Source organism: Lepisosteus oculatus, chromosome 1 (genome assembly GCF_040954835.1).
Source record: "Lepisosteus oculatus isolate fLepOcu1 chromosome 1, fLepOcu1.hap2, whole genome shotgun sequence".
Taxonomy (NCBI): domain Eukaryota; kingdom Metazoa; phylum Chordata; class Actinopteri; order Semionotiformes; family Lepisosteidae; genus Lepisosteus; species Lepisosteus oculatus.
The window spans coordinates 78,434,854-78,457,169 of NC_090696.1; the positions used below are offsets into that span (position 1 = coordinate 78,434,854).

The window sequence follows — 22,316 nt, forward strand, 5'->3', positions numbered from 1 at the left end:
TTTCAAAACCAATTTTGGAAAGCTTGCTTGTTAACATAAAGAAGAAAAGGTAAATAAGGTTTTTGTCTCTGCTGCAGCTGAAGATGCCTCTTCACAACTGAAGATGACAGTTTGTTAAAATATATTCTCAGATTTAATACACTTTTGAAGCCAAATGTTTAACTTCACTTCATCTTAAAAACAATAGATTATTAATTGCATGATTGTTTCATTAATTGTTTAAATTGAAAGAAATGTTATACATTCATTTTTCTTAATATTACATACTGGTAAATATATTAAACATAAAAACTCAGTTTTTTTATTTGCAGTGGTGTCAGTCACCAGTTCGGCCTGAATGGGAGAAGAGGGCTGAACAAGCAGAGGTCTCCTCCACACCAGGAGGATGAATTAACAGCACCTCTGCTGGAGCCTCATCAGGTGTGTCGCTACTGTTTGTGTTATACAATGCCTGTGCTGTTTTTCAATTTTGTAGTTATTTTCAGAGGGGCGAGGGGGCCAAACATATATATATATATAAAATGCATGTTATTTCTCAATACATAAATAACGTGCTGCACAGCAGAGCGCCGTCCTGTGATGAGCCCTTGCCTGCCTGATGATGCAGTCCGGCTGCCTGTAAGCTGGTGTGGTGAATAATAGATTTCCCTTTGAGTGTTCCTCCTGGAGTGCAGCACGTCTCTCTCTCTCTCTGTCTCCTGATTGTTGAAGTATCTACACAGGGGCCCTTGCAGCATCTTCGTTTCCAAGTGCGTCACAGATTGCTCTGTTTATTCTGAGCTGTCCTTGCGGCGCTGTTTCGCTCAGCATCCGTGTTTTTAATGTGTGATGGGCTGTCTTCTCCGGCAAATATTCTCAGTCAACAGTAATTATTAGTGGCATATTTTTCAGAAGTGTAGATATATTCTAGATCTATTTATATTGTGTTGCATTGCTGATTTCTCCTTACTAGACATCTAAGACATTCTGGAATTGCCCTGGAGTGTCCAGGAATGATTCCAATCTCCTGCTGCAAATGAACCAAGAGGTGCAACAGGTAACCAGCTGAACCCCCAAAAAAGGTTTATTAAAAGAGATGAATCCCACATATGTACACATAAGCACACAATAAGTCATATTAAAGCTGTCAGTTCTGGCGGCTTGGCTTACTGTATCACAGATGTTCAACTCTCTGGTGCTTTATTAGAAACAATTTTCCTGTTTTGTGAAGCACAGATTTAGTATTAAAGCTCCTACAAATGCACAGTGTTGATTATGTACACAAAGCTGTTTACAAATACCTGGAGCCTAAGTGCACTGTATGTTTCAACTGAATAAGAGACTGCATTTCAGTGTCTTTTAATTGCAGTTCATATTGTACCACAAAATAAGCTTAACATGCTGTGCTACAGAACTGTGTTTTTGTTTTGGTAGTTTCTGATTTGAGTGGTTATGAACATAATTGCAGACATTTACCATTTAGTGTTCTGCAGGACTGAAAACAACAGGCTGCCTGCTTTCATTCAGTGTATTATTCAAAGTGTCAGATCATTTCATTCTTTCCCAAAATTACAGCGTATTGAACAAACTTCAGAAATAGAAGAAACCAAAACAAATAGAAAGGATTGATCTGATGAAAGCATAAACGTGCTTTTCATAGAGGAGGAAGGTTGAGGAAGAGGAATGTGTTGGCTACAAGCTCTAAGTTATTAAAAAGAAATGGAAAACCACAAAATGACTCAGCAGAGTAGATGGGGCACCATTTTGGCTTCTGGACTGCAAAGTCATCTGCACTACAGCACTGAGAGTCAGCAGACAGCATCTGAAAGGATGGAAACATAATTTAGAGGAAGTCTATTTCCCCATTAACCCCAATAACTAATGTTAAATAACCAAAGTTCCCCAATAATTAATATAATCATTAATAATTTGTATTTTCCCCAGTTAAAAACTGCAAGGTCGGTATTATGACTTGTCAGTGTCAGAAGAGTTCCTTTTGATGTCTGCTCAGTCATATATTTCTGAATAGGTCTGTGCTTTGTACACAATATGCACAATTCTTACACTCTTTAAAAGGTTTATTCGGAGCATTCTAACCTTCAGTATTACGGGCTGGAAAGGTGCCTTGTCCTTGCAGAAAACAAGTTGAGCAAAGTGATCAGGACTGGTGGCAAGATTACCGGCACATTCATGGACTCAGCAATGTGTCTAATGAAGCATCATATTAATCCAGCACACCATGTCTTAGACGACCCCTTTTATCCACTCTTTTTAGAAAATACACTCCTGCACACTGCGGAAAGTACCAGATCCCCTTTATTAAGACTAAGAGAGAATTTTCCTTCTTTATACCTAAAAGTATGTTTTTTACCTAAAAGTATTGTTGAACAACTAAAAAGTGTTTGCAAGTCTTATCTTACCATTTATACTGCTGTTGTTTTTAGATTCTTCACAAACTAATTGTCTGGGTTTGATTGATGTTGTTAAATGTTGATGTGTACCATGGTATCGTACCATTATTGCATTGTATTATTGCCTATGTTATATATTTATGAGTCTTTTTATGCAAGACAAATTCCCTTAGGGGCAATAATGGATAATTCAATCCTACACTGCGGCCATATATACCAGGAATTACTTTGTTTTACCAAAAAACAATGTGTAAAAGCACCATAGTACTAAACTAACCTGCCACGCTCCATTACTGTGGTGTGTTGTTTATTTAGTGCATTAATACATTTAATTATCCTTTGACATGCTTCTTCCTCTTCTCTCATGACTAATTTTTCCTTTTCCTCTCACTCTGGCTGATTCTCCATTAGAAGACTCCTCACTTTCCACGGTCCTGTTGTGACAGAATCCTCTCGAGATGAGAAGCTCATCTATTAATGACGGTGCTCTTAGCTGCTCGGGTCTCCTCGGAGGTAGAGATTAGACACAGCAGGGGTCCTTCTGCAGCTCCTCCGATGGCATATAAACACCCCTGAGTGCGTTACCAATTAAACTTGAACAGCACTGGCAGCCAGCTCAAATCAGTTGCGATCCAGTAGGGGTGCTGTTTACCAAGGAGGACCTTTTCTTTTGATAGATTGTATCTGGTCAGAAATAATTAGTTAAGTGAAGTGAACAAGAGGTATCTCCTGCTATATCCTTGGTTGTGATTATGTTTTTTATACACTGTATATTGGTTAATTGTATTCCAAATAGAAGTCTTTTTTCTGTCAATGGAAATTGCAGGAAAATCGAATCTGAATATTTTAAGATTATACACAGAGTGGCCCACAGAAGTCCAGTGCAGAGCATTGCTCTGTGTGTACTGTAGACCCAAGGTGTGCCTCTAAAGAGCAAACTGATCGGTCCTGCCCTGGGTGCAACTGAATACATAGGCTATTGATCATCTGTTGCTGTACAACCTGTTGAAAATGAGAGGGATGAAACCTTCTAGCTTGGTTTTATTGTGAGAGAAGGGGCAATGAGAAGGATCTAATTGGCCAACCTTGTATCTGGCTGGGTTTCGAACTAATGTGCAAGGACTCTGGGTCAGACGGTATACTCTGGCTCAGCACACACTCTGAGGGACAGACCCCTGGCACTGTGTCGGGTCTGGGTTTGATGGATGGTGTACTGAGGAGCCCTTGCAGGGCCACGGTCCAGTCCACCTTGTCGACCCAGAATTTCACCCTGGAGATATCGTCCTGCACTAGGAAGAAATTAGCTCAACCGAGTTGTGCTGCATCAGTTATGTTTACCGACATGACAGTAGAGAAAAATGCCTAGCAGTCCCGGATCTCACAACTTCACTATACTGATACGTGAGAGCCTACACAGACATCAGATGCTTGAAACATGAATTACATCCCTTCTGTGACCAAACCATTACTAGTTTTTACATTAGATAAAGCTGTAGAAATACTGAGCACCAGGACTTCTCAGGAAAGAAATGAGAGTTAAACCTTCATGTCAAATAACAAAAATTATGATTCGCATTCTAATGTTAACATATTTTTATATTCAAGTTTGTTTAGACTAAGTTTTATGTGATAAAGTCTATACTGGTCCGTCTTTGCGTGTCAGTCTTGCCGCGTCCTCAGCACGAGTGGGTACATGTGCCTGCACAGTATGTCTGTGTTTCGCATGAGGTTTTTGGAGGGACTTGGCATAGAGTAAAAATTAAAATTATTTTTTTCCTCCTGCTGTTTGTGAAGTACAGATTAAAATGCAGGAAAGACTTGGGATCTAAACAGAGCTTGTCTTGAGTTAGTGAAGAGCATAACCTTTTCATTAAGTACGCAGCCACAGGCAGGGACTGTGCACTGAAAATGGAAATAAAAATACTCCCTTCTGTCACTCAAGACAGAGCTCTGGACTTGGTAAGCTGAAAACCTCATCAGCCATCAACTCATTTCAGCACAACATCTGCCATTTTCTTGCCCAAAATGTAACCAAACACAAAGCTTTGAGCCTGGCTTTTTCAGTCATTTGCCTCATTAGGGTATATTACAGTATTTCAGTAGCCAGGATCCTTTATTTTGTGAAGATGCCCTTATTAATGGATTCTGTAGTTTTTGTATATTCAAAGATGTCCCTATTTGCCCCCACTTAGTTTACTAAATTACTAAATGTACTAAACTTTTAATAACTGATTTCATGGTCTTATAACTAAACTAGATTTTCACAGCACACAGCAGCTTCTGACGTGCCCCATCAGTTTATGGCAGCAAAATGACAAGGGAACAACCAGCAGGACCTGTAAATGATTTACAGCATATAATCACAGAGCGCTGTCACCTGGACTGGAAAGAAGCTTTCAACTTAACTCAGTTAACAAACTAAGTTGTTTCTAAAGAACACTAATATATACTGAATTCTAAAATCTCAATAAAAAATGACAAGACCATGACTCAGCATCACTGGGCTTCACAGCTGTTTGTGTTTTAATACAGGCAAAAGGCACAGACCTGAATACTGGGGATGCCATTGGGAGTGCTTTCAGGATGAATCTCAGTTCTGCATCTATTTTAACCATGGTATGACATGTTCAAAAATCACAGAAGGTTCACAGACGTTTGCTGAAGATAAACATGTAAATTGTCAACTCCCTCTTTAGAAGCTGACCCAGTGTTTCGATGATAATCTCAGTGCTTGATGTTATCATGACTGAATTCTGAGACCCCTGCTCCAACACTTGCACCAATGTCAATACAATCCCTTAATCCTTCAAAATGAGCATTGTGTCTCCACAAGGATACAAGGGCCTTTTGAAGCTTTCTGCTTCAGTGCAGGATCAACAGGTTGGAACAGCTTATATTGTGCCTTGTCCAGTTTAAGATGAGATGTTTTCATGGGAGTATGTGGGGTGATGCTGGACTCAACATTTACACAGAGTAGTTGACTTGAAAGCATAGTGTGAACTATAACATGTGACTTTCAAACTTTCCTGTTGGGATTTTATATACAAATGATAAAAAAGTGTCCAGGCCAAAACCTAGAAAAAAATATTCTTTCTGAAGTGTTTTATTTATAATAATTGTAGCACATTATAATTTGTATACCTTCGCAGAAAATATATTTCTAGTCAGGGTCATTATAGTTTTTTTATATTGTTATAATCAATAATATGAATTAAAAATATCCTGACAGTATGTATTTGAAAAGAAAGGTGAAATAGACATCACAGGAAGCTGTAAATTTCCTTCAAGATGAGCAAGGTTATCCAGGATTTACAGATTTCACAAATATTTATACAAGGTGCTTTGCTGACTTTGTCTTTCCTGTCCATGTATTTGTATGGAATGGTTTATATCTGTGCGCAATGTAAAAACATTAGGAAGACATTCTAAACAGTTTTATTAGATATATCAGTTTGAGCCAAAATATTTACACTAGTGTACATGCCAAATAGGTATTGGAAGGAAATGCACAGGCCTACGGAGCTCCAGAAGATTCACTCGGGGACAGTCATATCTTGGAGAGCTGCAGTCCAGCAGGGTTTCCTGCCATCTGTTCTGTGGGGGCTGGGGAAAACACCAGCCAGCTCTCCACTGCCGCGTGGCCAAGGTCCCCCACAGGGGGGCGATACGGTGACCTCGAACGTGCGGACGAATCGAAGAGCACTCATTACTCCCAACCTCGGGAGCACGCTGGTTTGGAAATGTCAGGGAGGAGAGAGAAATGTCATGTGTATAGATCCCTCTGATTCTCTCTCTGCACACAGACCAATTCTATACATTCAAGCAAAAGCAATCGCTTATGTTGCATACTGTATGTATGAATTTTATTTTGGAAATCCCTTTGGAACTTTGGAACTTGAGAAGATTGAATTTACAGAGAGTATCAACTGTAAAACTGCATTTCTGCCTAAACACAGCACTCTTTTATAGTCAAATAAAGCACCGTGTGGCTCAGGGATCACATTAGTTAACATGTCAATTTCCTACCACTAATGTAGACAATGCAGATTCTCCTGCAGACTCTTATTCTCTGGTCCCTGCTCAACACTATTATGTGCACTTATCCTCCATCTTGGCAGCCTGAATTTAATGTATTTATCATATACTTGAGCACGAAACACTACGCAAATCATTTTAACAAGCTGACTCCTTTGAGCTTTGAGCTAGAGTCTCCCTTGTCAGAATTCAAGCTATTGGAAAGCTAGAAAAACTAGCCACCTTCACATTTAGATTCAGCCTAATGGAGGATTTGTGACTAATTCTTCAACCCACACACCAGATTGAATGTATAAAAAGTCTTAAGACTGAATAGATGGGATGCTGTATCTACTCTTAGTCATAGCAAAACAGGCCTTTTTCATAAAAGGACCATTACAGTCTGAAAAATGCATACATAACAGTCATAGACCAGTGAAAAAAACACATGGAACACATTCCCACTCTAATCTATTAGAGACTCGGCATTTGTCTCAATTTAGACTGCTCAGGTTGTGTTTTTTGCATGAGTGTGTGGTATTATTTCATCCATGCAAATTGCAGGTTCTAGGGTAACCTTGGTTTAAAACATCCCTGGCCTTGTGTCTTTTAAAAATAGGTTTCTCAGAGTACCCTGTGTTTACTTCTTGGTTAGGATCTTAATTCTAAAAAAAGGCTGTGAAATCAACCAGAATAGTTGCTGACTTCATTTAGCTGAGCGCCATGCCTACAGTCTTTTACTGCATATTGATGAAGCGTGAGATCACAGAAATAGGGTTACAGTTTTGCTTTTTTGAGTTTTTAGCATGTATGACTTACAGTGTGTTTAACAGGTCATTTATCCAGGAAAAAAGAAGTAGGAATATAGCATTTCCTGTATGAAACAAATCACAGCAATACCGGATTCTCTACTAGCTGCGTCCAATTTTCAAATCCTACATCAAGGAGCTGTCAGAGGTTGAGAACAGACGAGGACTCGAAGCAGGAGAAATGTGAGCGCTCACCGGGACTCCACAGCACAGGAAGGTGAAGCCACACTTCTAATGATTAGTATTAGACTGCTTAACAAAGAACTGCATGGCTCATACAGACATATATCATTTTATTTTATTTCTATATGTTTTGAAGAGATTCACGGCAAGAAGGTGGGAAAATATGGGGAAACATTATGATACCAAAAATATTTTTCCTTTTTATAATACCAGTATTTGGTTTCACTTTTTCTACTAAAAGTGGGTTACTTGAAAGAAACAATATATAATATATACCTTGAGTGCAAGGTATCTTTCTCAAAGCATGATGTCCAAATTACTAAAAGACTAATTACGGTTTTGTTTTGTTTTAATCTCAAGCAGTTCCCCATCGTCCACTTCTTCTCCCTTGTATTTGTATCAAGATTTACGAAACCACAAACTGCTTTGTTGTCTCATTTTCTTTTTCCTGTTGTCACCGGCCTTCAGAAAGCTTTTACAAAACAATAAACACTTATGTTTTTGTAAAAAAAAAAATTCTAGTACTAACTCTGCACATTACTCATCTTGCACACCACTCAAGACACTGATTTGGTGAAGTGAATTACTAAGATTCCTCTGAAGGCTATTTTTATTGACGGGCCAATTCTATACGGAAGATGAGAAGTTGTCAGGGATGTTTGGATAGTAATACCACAATAAATGGTTTGGGGAATTGGAATTGAGAATGCCACAGCCTTCATTCTAGGATTTTCTGCACATGCCTACAAAAAATACAAAGCTTACTTGTAGCCCAGGCATATGAATTTGAAGGGAGACATTGCACTGCTCAGGGCCTATTTCAATTTAATGCTATTTGAAACAGCTGTACTGCTGGGACTGTGATAGGGCACAGAAACAAACAGGGGGAGGGGAGAGGCACAAATCTACCCTTCTCAGCACTACAGATAATCAGGAGCAGTTGAGCCATGGAAATTGTTGTTGGAGAGTGTCTGAATGCAAGAATGTGATATTTCTAATTCAAGGAGACATGGTTGAATGTGAAAGTGTCAGTCGGGCTCAGTTGGCAGCTGCATTAGTTTATTAGGAAGCCACAGGGAATTCAGCATGCTGAGGGCAAAGGCACTGTCAGTGTCAAATCAAGAAGATCTTGTGCTCATCCACTCACAATGGAGCAGACATCTTCAATGTCACATCAGACATCTTCCATTTGCCCTTAAATGTTGTAAATCCGGAGTTTGTCATCATGAGAACCTCATCAAAATTGGTTTCTTCCCTAACCTTAGTTTCTTCCTGCAGGTAAACAACATTCCAATGTATTACACAAAATGAAAAAAGTTGATTAACGCTATTTTAAAATTAGATCAAGAAGCACTTCCTTCACTCGTATTTGAACCCTAATTGTTTTCCCTCTCCTCAGGCGGAGAAGAAAATGGACAGCCTAGGTAAGCGACACAATTGAGCCCTAAGTGGTTGAACGGAGAACTGGTGTGTCTGCGATCTGCAACTGCGTGTCTGGTTGACAGACATCCTGGATACAAACACAATTGTTTCTTTTAGGACACTGGGAAGCAAAAGCATTTGACACCTGTTGATCTGCCTGTGAAAGCGTGATTGTTTGTTCATGGTCTTCTTTGTTCATCAATGTCTATAAGCAGCCGAGCCTGAAGCTTAAACTTTCTGTGAAGGGACCTTGCTTCCACTGTGATCAATTCCAATGGGTTCTACAGCATCATTTTAACCTCTCAAACTGCAGCCAGGCGAAACCCAGTCTCTCTCATAATGCATGAATAGAGACCCCACTCACTTTTTTCATTTTTGCTCTTCCAGATATTAATTTGTGCTCAGGGTGTGTAGAAAAAGTTAACATTGTCTCTTCAGTATCTGAGTGTTCTCAGTTCTCAGTTGTGATCAATCATAATGTGTATGAGCAGCGAAATACTCTGATCTCCAGCTCCCTCCCCACATATTACAGAGGGATTTCATTCTCATCACATTGGGGAGGAAGCACTTTTTAAAGTTATTTCCTAGTTACATCAACACTTAGTCGAATTTGGATTTCTGGAATTTAATAATAATAATAATTAATAATAATTGCTTACACTTATATAGCGCTTTTCTGGACACTCCACTCAAAGCGCTTTACAGGTAATGGGGACTCCCCTCCACCACCACCAATGTGTAGCATCCACCTGGATGATGCGACGGCAGCCATAGTGCGCCAGAACGCTCACCACACATCAGCTATCAGTGGGGAGGAGAGCAGAGTAATGTAGCCAATTCATAGAGGGGGATTATTAGGAGGCCATGATTGGTAAGGGCCAATTGGAAATTTGGCCAGGACACCGGGGTTACACCCCTACTCTTTTCGAGAAGCGCCCTGGGATTTTTTAATGACCACAGAGAGTCAGGACCTCGGTTTTACGTCTCATCCGAAGGACGGCGCCTGTTTACAGTATAGTGTCCCCATCACTATACTGGGGCATTAGGACCCACATGGACCGCAGGGTGAGCGCCCCCTGCTGGCCCCACTAACACCTCTTCCAGCAGCAACCTTAGTTTTTCCCAGGAGGTCTCCCATCCAGGTACTGACCAGGCTCACACCTGCTTAGCTTCAGTGGGTTGCCAGTTGTGAGTTGCAGGGTGATATGGCTAAGGTTGTGTCTGAATTTAGGTCAGACACAACCTTAGGTATTCAATGTTATCAGAAACTGACTAATTCCCAGGAAGGGCTGTAACATCCTATAGCTTAGGACACCAGTCCATTGCAGGGCACACATACAGCACACACGTGTAGAGAAATAAAGCACTCAGAGACTCCAGTTGTATTCGACAATGCGAATGTGAGTGCTGGAGGAACATGCAGACTACATTAAGCATAACAAGAATGTAATTGATATTTTCATTTACAAACATGATGACACTGCTGGCCCAACACAAAGACCAATCTCTCTTATTAGATCCCATCAAGAGAACAAATGGGAGGATAACCAACAAAGACAAAAAAATAAAGAAAGTGAACAGCTTTTCCAAACTATGGGTTTGTGCAATTTTGCCTTTTTTATGAAGTCCTCTGCAACTCCCTGTGTCCTGCAGTGAAGTGCACAGTAAAAAATTACATGTTAGGTGTTTGGATTGACTCTTTCATCCTCCTCCTTGTGGCTGTGCTTTTATTGCAGTGTCACAACAGTAAAGCCTGAACCCAGAGGAGCTCTCTGTGCATAAGCGCAACAGTACAGGAAGGTTTATGAAAATGCATTCGTGGACAAGAATATGGCATCCAGTGACCAAGGGCGGCCCAGATAAGTTCAATCACCTCTGGTTTCCTTTAGGATATTAACAATAGTATACAGTATGGATTCAATGGTCTTATAACTATTACTGTCTGGTGTTGTAACAGGCTAAACGAACATAGATTTAATGCTGTACGTTTTTCATAGTTTAAAGATTTTCAAACAATGAAAGTTGGATAGAAACAGGACCTCAAATTCAGCTGTCAGTGGATATGTGCCAGATGTCTAACTTTGCAGGTTGTTTAGCACACAGCCCATGAGACTGTGGCCTCTATCACAGCTCTGCCTGAGTGGCTCTGCACAGACACCAAGTGCGGAGATGAGCACAAGCCCATGGCACCTACTTCACAGTGCAGTGCCTCTGAAAGTGTGATATATGTGGTTCCTGCTGCTACACCCTGCAGTGATTTGTTTTCATTCCACCAGTTTTCAAAGCAATCTGACAAAACTACAGGCCAAATAGGAAATATTCCCAACGGCGCCTCACAACACCAGAGCACATGAAAACTCACGATGGCACAAGAAAGTACTGCAAGAACCCCTTGTTGACAGTGGCCCTCTCCTCTGGGCACCCGATGCTCTTTATATAACAAACTGACTTTGTGACAGCCATGTGAGAACGTGTAACCTCTCCCCTACACCAACCACCCAATTCATTTACTAATTAATCCCCACTGTGGCTGTTTCCAAGGATTAGAGGCCATTAATGTGCTCTAGTGGCAGTTCGGCTAAAGCCTCAGTCCCTCTCTGACCCAGCCTGCCACAAACATTCATCATTTCAGAGCCCGGCAAGCAGCTGGAATCACAGTGATGCCAATGACGATAATTATTTGCAATTACAAGTTTAGGTTGATTCCAAGAATTCCTGTGGCCGTGAATGAAAGAATCTCGTATGAAAGGACAGGTCAGGCCTTTTGTGCTTGTCTGTGTATGTAGTGGGTAAGTGGCAAGTGTCTGCTGGGCTGTGGTCATCAACCCCAGTATTTGGCTGACGTTTCACTCGAGCACTCTGGTCTAGAAGTAAATAATAATTAGTTCACGAGAGCTGTGGGCTGCACGGGGGGTACTTCACCACCAGTGAGGCGAGCAGAAGCAGGAAATCTTAAAGCTATTTGGTCACTTGATTTTTAATTTAATTAAATGAAAGAGTTCCCAACAAAGGGGGGTGGGGTATCTTCTTTACTGAAGGAGGGCAGGACAGTTTGCATAATTTCAGATCAAAGATGCAAGGCTCAGCATTAAGCCTAACTGTTATATATCATAAGCCTAAGAGCAACATCTTATTAATGTTGTCACTTAGCTGGATTAATATTAGGAAGCACATTGTGAAGAAGGGTAAGACAAATTGCGTGTATGTTCTAGTAACTGTTGGAACTCCACATATTTGTAGAGTCCAGTTAAAAGAACAGTGAAGCCAGAGGGATGACATCTGGGTGGAGAATGAGCACAATTGGACTGTGTTTAGCAGAGCTCATTTCAATATGGCAGGGGGGTGTACTGACAGCAGGGGGGCAGGGAAGAGAAAGTCTTCCATACAGGATGTGACACAGTGGTAACTCACCCATAACTCACCCAGAGTATAAAAGAGTGAAGCAGCTCTGGAACTCTTTCAAACGTCTGCTGGAGTGAGTCTTAGGTATAATATTCTAAACATCTGTTTTTGTTTAACTTGGTAGTTTTGTAGCAGATTCTTCCCAATGAAAAAGAATTATTCATTAAAAATGAATCTGTAAACAATCTGAAGTAAATCATTAAACTTGACATGTCCTGTCTTTGCAATCTGAACATCCTGGATCGTAGAAAAAAAAACCCAAAAATGTATATATTTGAAAGATTGCACAATACTGTGTACAGTGATTTGTTTGTAATTTAAAGACCCCTATTTGAAGCTATAAACCAGGTAATAAATAACCTTTCCTCATGCATACTTCAGTCAATCAACCAACCAATCAATCTTTTATTTGCTGTATTTGACTTAGCAACGGTTTGGCAAATGTTAACAACAGCAATTGTCCTCATTTCACCGATACTGATGCAATACAGTACATACACATTGGTTTCAACAAATCTTTGCTAAATGAAAAATCTATAACATTATAGTGTCCTTACTGGTTCTGAAGTAGCCTAACTTGTTCTTTCAGCTAAGCTGGACCAGTCCTGTGATGGATCAATTCATGCCCGGCCCTCATAATAGATCGCTATGCTGCTTTTGTTTAAAGAAGGTGACCCAGGAGCTCATGACCCAGGAGCTAAAAGGTCACAGTCCTGCTCAGCTCCCAACATTTGGTGCCCCTGGGTGTTTCTCTGAAACACTGGAGGTGAACAGGGCATCTTCAGGCATCTTCAAAAACTCCCACAGAGTCATTGGGAAACAAATACAAACAGGTCAGTAGTGCAGTACTTTTGACCCAATAACTTTTTACTTCACACACAGACACATAAATATATATAAATTCATTAAGCTTGTTATCTTACCTGGCACAATTTTCACTCAGACTTTTGAGTGATCGCAATGATGCCAGAATAACAAACCTTAATGCATTTCAAACCAAATCCAGTTACCATCACCTAACAGCTTATTATTAACACAAAAAATATCTGTGAAGGAACATGGAAGGGATAATTCCACACTAAAAAAAACAGAAAGGAGAAATGCAACATTTAATAGTAATAAAGGCCATAAGCACTCTGCCACAATTAACAGCTTTAAGGAACTTGTAAAACACAGTAAAGCAGAGTCAGCCCTTGACTGTCACCTAACACATTTGGCAGAAGCATTTCGCCTCGCAGACTGATGAAGGGTTCTGACGGCCGTAATGTCAGACCATTAATCTTTCCTGCCAGGAGAAGACACCGGAGACCCGCTCCCAGAGGTGCTGAGCTCTCTCTGGGTCACTGACATGAAACACACACCCACTATGCCGGCCTCACTGGGAGGGCCGCCGGCCCTGTGGAGACGCATCAGGGAGACACTAAGAAGTTTACCTGCACAGGAGCCCACACCTGGGCTGAGCTCATCTCGGCTCCCAGAGGGGAACGAAACCAGAAGCACCGCCGGCCGAGGCTGGGCCATGTCCAGGGCGGTCATTTCAGGCATCACTGTGTCCCCCGCTAACACTGGGAGGAGCACAGAAAAACAGAGAACCCTTTGATAGCTCGTCTAACACAAGTGAGTTATCAGGTGGGCAGCTTGAGCTGCAAAGGAACAAGTAAAAGCCTGGTCTTGGAACAGATCGCTGTGAAGAGATTGACTGCTGGTTTAGTAAGAGGGGGGGGAAGTGGCCCAGGGAGGAGGAGAAGGAACGACGAAGAGATCTAGAAAAAGATTTGGAGGAAGGCATAGTGGGTCACAGCAGAAGTAGGTAGAAGTAGTTCAGGTGGGTAGCTGTGTCAGCTGCAAAGGAACAAGTAAAGGTTTATTCCATGCTGAAAAGAGAAGAAAGAAAACAGAAGACCCGAAGAAGGCTCCACAGACGAAACATTGTGTTTTCTTTCTTCTCTTTTCAGCTTGGAATAAACCTTTACTTGTTCCAAGTGAGTTATCGTTCACAACACTACAGAACATGGAAGAAAATGTTGCTGTAGATGCCCTCATTGTATGATGATCTGCAATGCCCAGAAAGGTCCACAGAGTTCTCTGTTCTCCAGCATCAAGCGTGACTGTAGTGCCCAGGCTGGGAAAAGAACCTGATCATTATCAGCTGAGTATGCACATAATCGCATTGTTCAAATAAACTGAACCTTGAAATAAAAGTGTGGTGCTTTTGAGGTTGTTAATGTATCTTAAAAACAACCTTGTCCAAGGGGGCTGGTTAAATGAACACCTTCAGAGCTATTCTTTAAAGCTTTGTTGAAGAAAGCTCTAATAGTAGTGTCAGTAGTGCAGTGAGCACCGAAATTTACATTGCTGTAATTAGTTGTGCTCACGTTTCAGTCAAGTGGAGCACACTAGAACTGAGAATACAATTCTCAATCTGAAGTGGTGCCAGCTGCCAGAGTGGTGGAGCAGGCTGTGGCCACACAGGGGCTGTTGGGTCTGGTGGAACCTGCAGGCACTTTCTGCATACATTGGGGGGCGCCGTAGCACCTTTTGCAAACATCATGACTTTACCAGGCTGAAAGCAGTTTGCATGTGTGACAGCCTAGTATGCAAACATTCTGTTCCTGAGAAATTAAAGACATTAAGTGCTGGATCACATAACATCTGACTGCAATAGCATTATTATTTTTCTGATTCTGTCTCCACTGGGAGAATAAATTTGATGACAAACTAACGCTTACCTTCCAGTGCTTCCAGCACAGAACCTCTTCTTTCCAATTACAGCTAAATATAAGCACTTAATTTAACTGTTTAATTTTCTATGGCAACCCTTAAGTATCTGCACACAAAAAAAACAGAAATAAGAGAACAAAGTCTGTTGAAGCAGTAGATGGTTTCCCTGTGGCTGTGTTTCTTACAGATGACTCACAGAATGACAGCAATGTTGTAGACTTCTTGTGTCCTGAGCCCTGACCTTTGAGAATACACCAACCGGCTCGCATGCAAGCTTTAATTGATTTGTGTTCGTCCTGCTGTGTTTGAGCTGGCTGTGCACGGGGCAGCCCCGTGGCTCCTGTGTCTGCAGCCGGCACAGGGAGCCACGGGCATCCAGCAGGGAGCCCCTGGCCGGGAGGAGCAGGGGGTGTCTGGGGTTCAGGGCTGTGACTGGCTCGCTCGAGACACCGAGAGGGACAGCTGCTAATTAACAACCCCTTGCAGTGGCTCCTGGAGTTTGAATCTTCCTCAGGAATTCGGCGTCTTTAAAACCAGGGTCCTTGGAAGAGGTGTCAATTTTCAGAGTCCAGATTGGCTGTGCTCTGGGCCTTTTTTCTCACATATTATCTTCTTACTAGACTTTTCAGTATTTAACTACATGGGATGTGAAAATTCTAGCTTTGCAGGACCTCTGGTTTAAAACACTGCATGGGAAAAACAGTTTTTAAAATAGATGTTTTATTTTTATATTGTTAAGACTGTTATTTGGCTAATGCTTTTATCTAAAGTGACTCACAGTAACTATATACATTTACACAAATTGACACTTTACTGGAGCATTCTGGATCACGTTTGTCACTCGAAAGCAGCATCTCCACCCCAAACCTAACACTGACCAATCCAGTCCTAGGTATTTCTCCATACTGCTGCCTACTGATATATGTTTATAAGAGTCTCTATGAGGCTGTAAGGCAGTTTGTGTTCTTCTAAAGAACTATGCGTTCTTCAAGATTAGGGCTCTTTCCTCATTGGTCTTTTTGCTTTTTCAGTTTTCTTTTTGCGGTAGTGAACATTCATTTGAGCAGACTGCAATAAAAAGAAGTCTCTGCCCACTGTGACACCACACTATTCATCTTATCCAAAGATGAAGTGTTTTGATGATGAAACAGAAGAGTGGCTCATTGTGTTTACTGCGTTTCTGAGCTGTTTCCCTAAAGTAACCTGCAATCTTATCAGGGAAAATAAGGTACTGCATTAAAAAAAAGAAAAGCTGGGAGAAATTCACAAAGTCTCTTCTGTGCAACTGGAGCATCATTAAAGCTGCCCCCCAACACAGTGTCACAAGTGTGATCCCAAAGCAGAAAGGATGTTTGTGCAGCGAGTTAATTACTAATTGCAATCATTAGTGCTTGTTAAGTCTGTGTTCAAGCCTCTGCCAGAGTTCCTGTTAGACTATCAGCATAATATAATTTAGTTAGTGTTGCTTTGGTCATTTTGAACCTCATTTAATATGTTTCATCCTTTTGTTGTGCCTGTAAGCGTGAAAAGCTTTGAGGCACTCTAATACTGACATTTACCAAATACAAACCTCATGTTTCCAGTGCTACAATGCTAATGGTTTTGCATTGCATTGGTATTTCAGTGAGAACAGAAGATCAGCCCTTTGCTTACGGACTTCGATGGGAAGTTTGTTTTAATGCTCTGTGAGTAATGGATGGTCCTGCCTGCCAGGTATCAGTGAAACAGTGTGATAAGCCAGCATGCACCCCAAACCCCCTCAACCCTCTCCCCATCCCTCCATCCCACGGGCTGCTCTTACTCATGGCACTGCCTGTCTGACAGGGGAAACAACACACAGCCGTCAGCTGTCACCTCCAGGACTGAGAGGGAAAGAGACCGATAACTGAAGAGCTCAGCACAGTGCCAGCTATGAACAGAACAATACCTTTCTTATCTACAAAAGGAATAGAAAGAATTTAAATAATAATAAATCACTGTGCTTCGGAATTCAAAAAGTAGGGATTTCTGTGTCTTGTTACTTTTAATTCTGTAATTTTATTTTTTAATAAAGTAAATATTATTTTATCAAGTTAAGATTGTATTTATTCAACATAAAAGACGACTACCCACTTGATCAAGACAGTGGTCTAAAAAAAAACCTGAAACATTATAACGATAGGATTCGTTACATTTCTACTTTATCTCTGAAAGGGCTTTATTATTTTTGTTCACCACGTTCTGCTGGAATGTCGAAACACAACCTAGATTGGGTCTCATGCGGATTAAAAGTAAATCACATTCAACTTTGGCAGTGAGTACAGACCCCTATTTAAAGACGCATGACTCACGATTTGCAATCCACATTTGCAGTTCGCTTTCCACATTCCTCTGCGCCGGTTGTAAACTCGCCACATCCGAGAACGCGGCTCCAATCGGGTTTCTTTGGAGTTCCTTGCCGTCGTTAGGTGAGGAATGCAAAAGACAAGTCACATCTGTACAGCTCAGCGTACTGAGTAATACTGGTCTGAGCACAATCAGTTAAAAAGCATCGAGGAGACCGGACAACATCCATAAATTAAAGAAATAAATAAATCCAGTCCTCTCGTGTAGTGGTGTTTTCTCCCGATAGGACAATGCACGTAAGAGTTGGACAATAGCATGTTGAGAAGAGAATTATAACACGTTGAAGGGAAAGGAAAGCATTGATCAAGATCACATTAAACCAGTAAAACAGACATTTCTAAATCCGATTAAAGAACACCCAAAAGTAGATAGAACGGTATGATCGTTTAAGGTTCATCGTTTGCGACTTCATGTCGGTTTTTACCGTGCTTAAAACTCATCTTACTTGTTTAACTTGCCGGTTCCAAGCTAACCTACAGAGCACTTTTGGCAGGGTAATTATTATAAAACCGCCCGCCCCACGGGTTTGACCTAGTGTCCCTTGATGGGCTGAACGTAAGGCAGGTCATTTAGCATGTCTGAACTGAAGAAGTAAATCCAATCCTCTTAACATCCTATGACGGAAGGAAAGATTTAACGATTCGTTGATCAATATGAGCACTGAATCGATACGATCTCAAACACCGGTGCGGTGGAGCCTTTTAGCAACAAAGACAGCGGTGCGCCGCCGGCACTGTGTGCTCATTGGAGACGCCGAGCAAGCTTGCGTGAAAGGCGTATCGTTAACGCACTCAAATTAATTTGTCGTTTGAAAGCCTGTCAACCTAACGACCACGTTAAATAAATGAAATAACATTGCCACTGCTATAGGTTTATATAGGCATTCAATGCACAACAAATGAAAACATTGTTGTGCTTTAGGGCTCAAGAAATCTGTTTAAATTCATTAAATGAAGTAAGATTATTCAGAAGAAAAGGACTTTTGTCTCTCCAGATTCAGAAATCAAACTTTGCATGAATAATGCAATAATCTGAAATAGCACATAGTACGCGGTCTTACCCTTCATCGCAGTGTTGACTGGTAAGTGGTAGTACTTTGTAGAGTTGACAGGGGGCGTTATTTGCCTTTGTGATTGTTGCAGGATTGGTAGAAAATTACGAATAAACGTTTTCAAAATCAGAAAAAAATTCAATTGTTATGATTGTAGCAGTTATTAATTTTACATAAGGTCATGTATTAAAATGATTGAGATACATAGATATTGAAATACTTTTTATCTTTGAATTTTAAATTATATATTTAGAGAGACATTTAACAGATTTCGTTTTAATACTCGTGATCGTTATGTGACTTCTAATAATAATTTTCAATTTTACCTATATTGTATATACATGTACATTTAAAACGTAAAAATATTTTGAATAAAATTATCCTAAAAAAATGCGATAGCAATAACTTTGTGTCTGAAAAAACTAATATTTTTAAGACTATCCAGGAAATGAATTCGTGTAGTTAATCGTTATCTTGATAAATACCGTGTGCTTAAACATGGGAAAAAGGATGTGTAAATTGTGTAGCTTTACAGGAACTTGGAGTCTTACTGTTCCTCAGAAAATAAATCCTTCTATTTCTGAATCTAACACGTCTATTTATAAAACATTCGAGTGCACAAGGAATATTCTGACGGGTGTAAAGCAACACACACTTGTCTGAATAGTTGTTTCGGTAAATATAATTGATTGCCTTTGGCAGACTGCTAAACATTGTCCAGAGAGTTCCACCCTCCTGCAATGTGCCAAGTCGATCTGTTTGCAATGTATAAAGTTTTCCAACTTTTAAACAGAACCATTTGCCTGCTGTGCCTTCCCACACTGCTCTGAAATTATGATAGTGAGAGGTTTGTACCACATCTGACCTGAAAAATGGAAAATCTTGTTTTCTAATTGATTTTTTTATCACATGGTGTAGGTTTGCGTTGAACAGGAAATAAGGACAGACTAAGGCCACAAGCTGTCTCTGTCTGAATATGCCGATTTTATCTGTCACTTGATAAAAAGAGCTAATGAAACCTATCTGAAGGAATACACTGCTTGGCTAGCTATGGAGCACTTAACTGCCCGTAGGTTTTGCAGTTTAATTGATGTGCTAATAACTCCCTGGAGAAACTGGCCAGGATTATGGGGAGATGACTAATGATGCTGTCACACAGTGTCCTGGCCTGCTGTTTATTAAGACACCAAGAGCCCCTTGTATGAAGATGAATAGGGCAGAATCTGGGCCACTGTGACAAACTGGCAGATCATCAAATAAAATCAAGAGAAATTTACTTTTCATGCCCCATTTATTATCAGTATTATAATCTAACATAATACAGAACATTTATCACACTATCTAAAATCTAGTTATTAGAAAATTTTATCTTCACTTGAGAAAAGAGGATTTGTTTGAAAGTTTAATGAAGGTTTACAAGATCTGCCCATTCGAAGCCCCACTCGTTATCAGTGTGGAGCTTCTTGACTCACCTCATTGTCCCAGATTGCTTTTTGTTGACTTCTTGACACTGCATGGGTGTAAAAACAATCCTGTAGTCATGAGTGGGGTGGATTCTGTGGATGTGCAGCAGAAACCGAGCTGGTTTGAGCTGTGACAGACGAGTGTTGTAAGCCTGGCACTGTACTGGGGATGAGCGCATGGCTGTCTCGATGGTGGGGCGGAATGTGGCGAACAGGTGTGTTGCAATCAGTCGTGTTTCTGCGGTGCTGGTGTGCCAGCTGGCTGTTACTGGAGCCACCCTGGGAGACAGGTACCGGCGGAAGAGGGAGAAGGAAAGGCAGAGGGATGTGTGTGGAATCTGGGCTCTGCTGCAGAGAGTCCCCTCTGCGCCTGGCCCTGGAGTTTCACTTCCTTTCATCTCTGTGAGGAAAATGACTAACGTAGACTGTCAGCTCCATAAAAGAAGAGGGAAATAAGCTTTTAAAATGATCTCTAATTCACATCTGTGAGTAAAACATAAAAACCAATTGTAGCAATTGCTGTATAAAAAACAATTGTAGCAATTGCTGTATCACTAAAGGCAAGCACCTCTTGCTGTTACCTGAAGGTTTATGATTGCAGACATTATGAGATCACAGAAGCAGCCCGTTTGAACATTCTGGAGGTCTTATTTCTCAGGCTGTACAAGCAATGCCTGAATATCATAGTGGAGTGCAGCCACTGGAGTAACAGTCACTCCAACATGGAGTACTCTAAGAGCAAAAGAATGTCCTTAGAAAACACGTTGCCTCATTACCAGCAGAGCGTTCTCGAGCAATAACAGATTTTTTCACCCTCTGCTTTTTCAGAATGTCTGAACAAGATCATACGGCTCCTGGTTACCAAATATGACAGGTGCTGTGTTTTTTACTGTCACAAGACAAATTGTGTATCTGTATGTGTGCATACCTGTTTTTGAGTGAGCTTTTTTTTAATTGGGGGTACGTCTTATGGACATTTATTTTGCCTTAGCAATTTCCTTTGAAAATCTTAAAATGGTGCAAGTTTAGATTTTCCCTTTAACAATTACTGACTAAAATTAAAGCAACATTCATACAATCCTGAATTTGCATTTGGCACCATAGCAACCCACAGAAAAATCCCTGAGCATTTGTGCAAATAGACCTCAAACTCTCATACAGAACTTAAGGTTCAACATCTTACAGACTCCTACGTGTATCCAGCAGGAGATCAGGAACATTTTGTTTTTCCTGTTCAAGGAGTCTCTTACGGTCTTCCATTCCAAGAGAAAGCAAAACATTTACTGGAGTCCTGCAAGTTTTTTTTATAAGGTATTGTAACGCAGACGGCCGACATAAGAAGTTGTGCGAGCCGGCTCGCCAGCGCGGTGACGTCACCACCCTTCCCAGTGAATAGCAGGGACCGCAGCCGCCGGGCTGAGGGGAGATCTCCCTTTGGCTCAGCTGGCTGGGTCCCTGCTGAGTGAAGTCCCCAGTGGTGGGGGGCCGACCTGAGGCGGCAGTGGCTAGGGCACTTACCCACATGAACTCAAGAGCGCTACAGTATCTTTCTAATTTGTGAACACCCTCCATTTCACAAATGTATTTGGTTATTTGTATGACTTTTATGTAATAATGTGCATAAAATATATCATACATATTTATAAGTCCCATTTGTTCAGTTCTACATTGTTTCCACAGTACAGCAGATGATAGTTATGTTAAAGGATCAAAGTGTGGCCTCAGGTATAGTAACCCAAGAGCAATGCTGTGAATGTTTGGCATTATACTGCATGCTGTACACCAAAAGTCAGTGTGTTGTGCGATTCGCACTAAGTGTAAAGCTCTAATATAATATGATATATATGATAATGTAATATATGGACAGTTTCTGTAAGCTGATTCTTTCAAATTAGTAAGTTTCAGCACACGTCTAAGGAGTAGTAGTAGGAGGAGTAGGAGTAGTCAGGGGCTATACATTTTGTTCCTAAATCTCTCATTAACTAGTCTGCCCCCTGCAATGCTCCAGAGCTTCAAGGTTTTCGTCCTGGGAGCTTGTCTCTGATCCATGTGTGTGGGTGGCAAGGAGCAGGAGAGCAGTGGTCCCCTGTGGTTCCCCTGAGACCTGGGGGAGCTGTCTGCACACAGACTCCTGTAGGTCACTGCAGCGAGACACTGGGGCTGCTGACTCACCCCCTCACACAGGAGAGCCACAGGGAAGACAAGCTAGGGGGACTGGAAAAGCAGATGATCTCCCATCTTTGAGTTTTTACTGTCTGACATGTAATGGTTGTGACAGCTACTAATGCTTTTCAGCCAATGTACAAAGTAAGGTGCTGCATGGAATAAATTATCTTTAAGTTCCAATAAACTGTAACAAGTGGCTACAAATCTTTGCTTTAAAAACAGCTTAATTATTGACACTCACTGCATTCCTCTGCTGCAAAAACTAACACCCCTGGCTGCCTCAGCCAATGTCTTCTGCTTCCTGTGAAAC

The 22,316-nt window shown here is 41.0% G+C and overlaps 2 long non-coding RNA genes across 2 annotated transcripts; one reads left to right on the top strand and one right to left on the bottom strand.

Annotated features, from left to right (window-relative positions):
• The first annotated feature begins 317 nt into the window (after positions 1–317).
• LOC107077136 (uncharacterized) lies at positions 318–4,648 on the top strand. The gene is made up of 3 exons (XR_001478247.2): positions 318–420; positions 953–1,036; positions 2,802–4,648. It is a non-coding gene; the product is annotated as an uncharacterized lncRNA (long non-coding RNA).
• Positions 1,038–17,914, bottom strand: LOC107077135 (uncharacterized). Its single transcript, XR_001478246.2, has 3 exons — positions 17,272–17,914; positions 13,654–13,785; positions 1,038–1,801 (listed from the first exon to the last, which is right to left on the bottom strand). It is a non-coding gene; the product is annotated as an uncharacterized lncRNA (long non-coding RNA).
• Between the last annotated feature and the right edge of the window lie 4,402 nt (positions 17,915–22,316).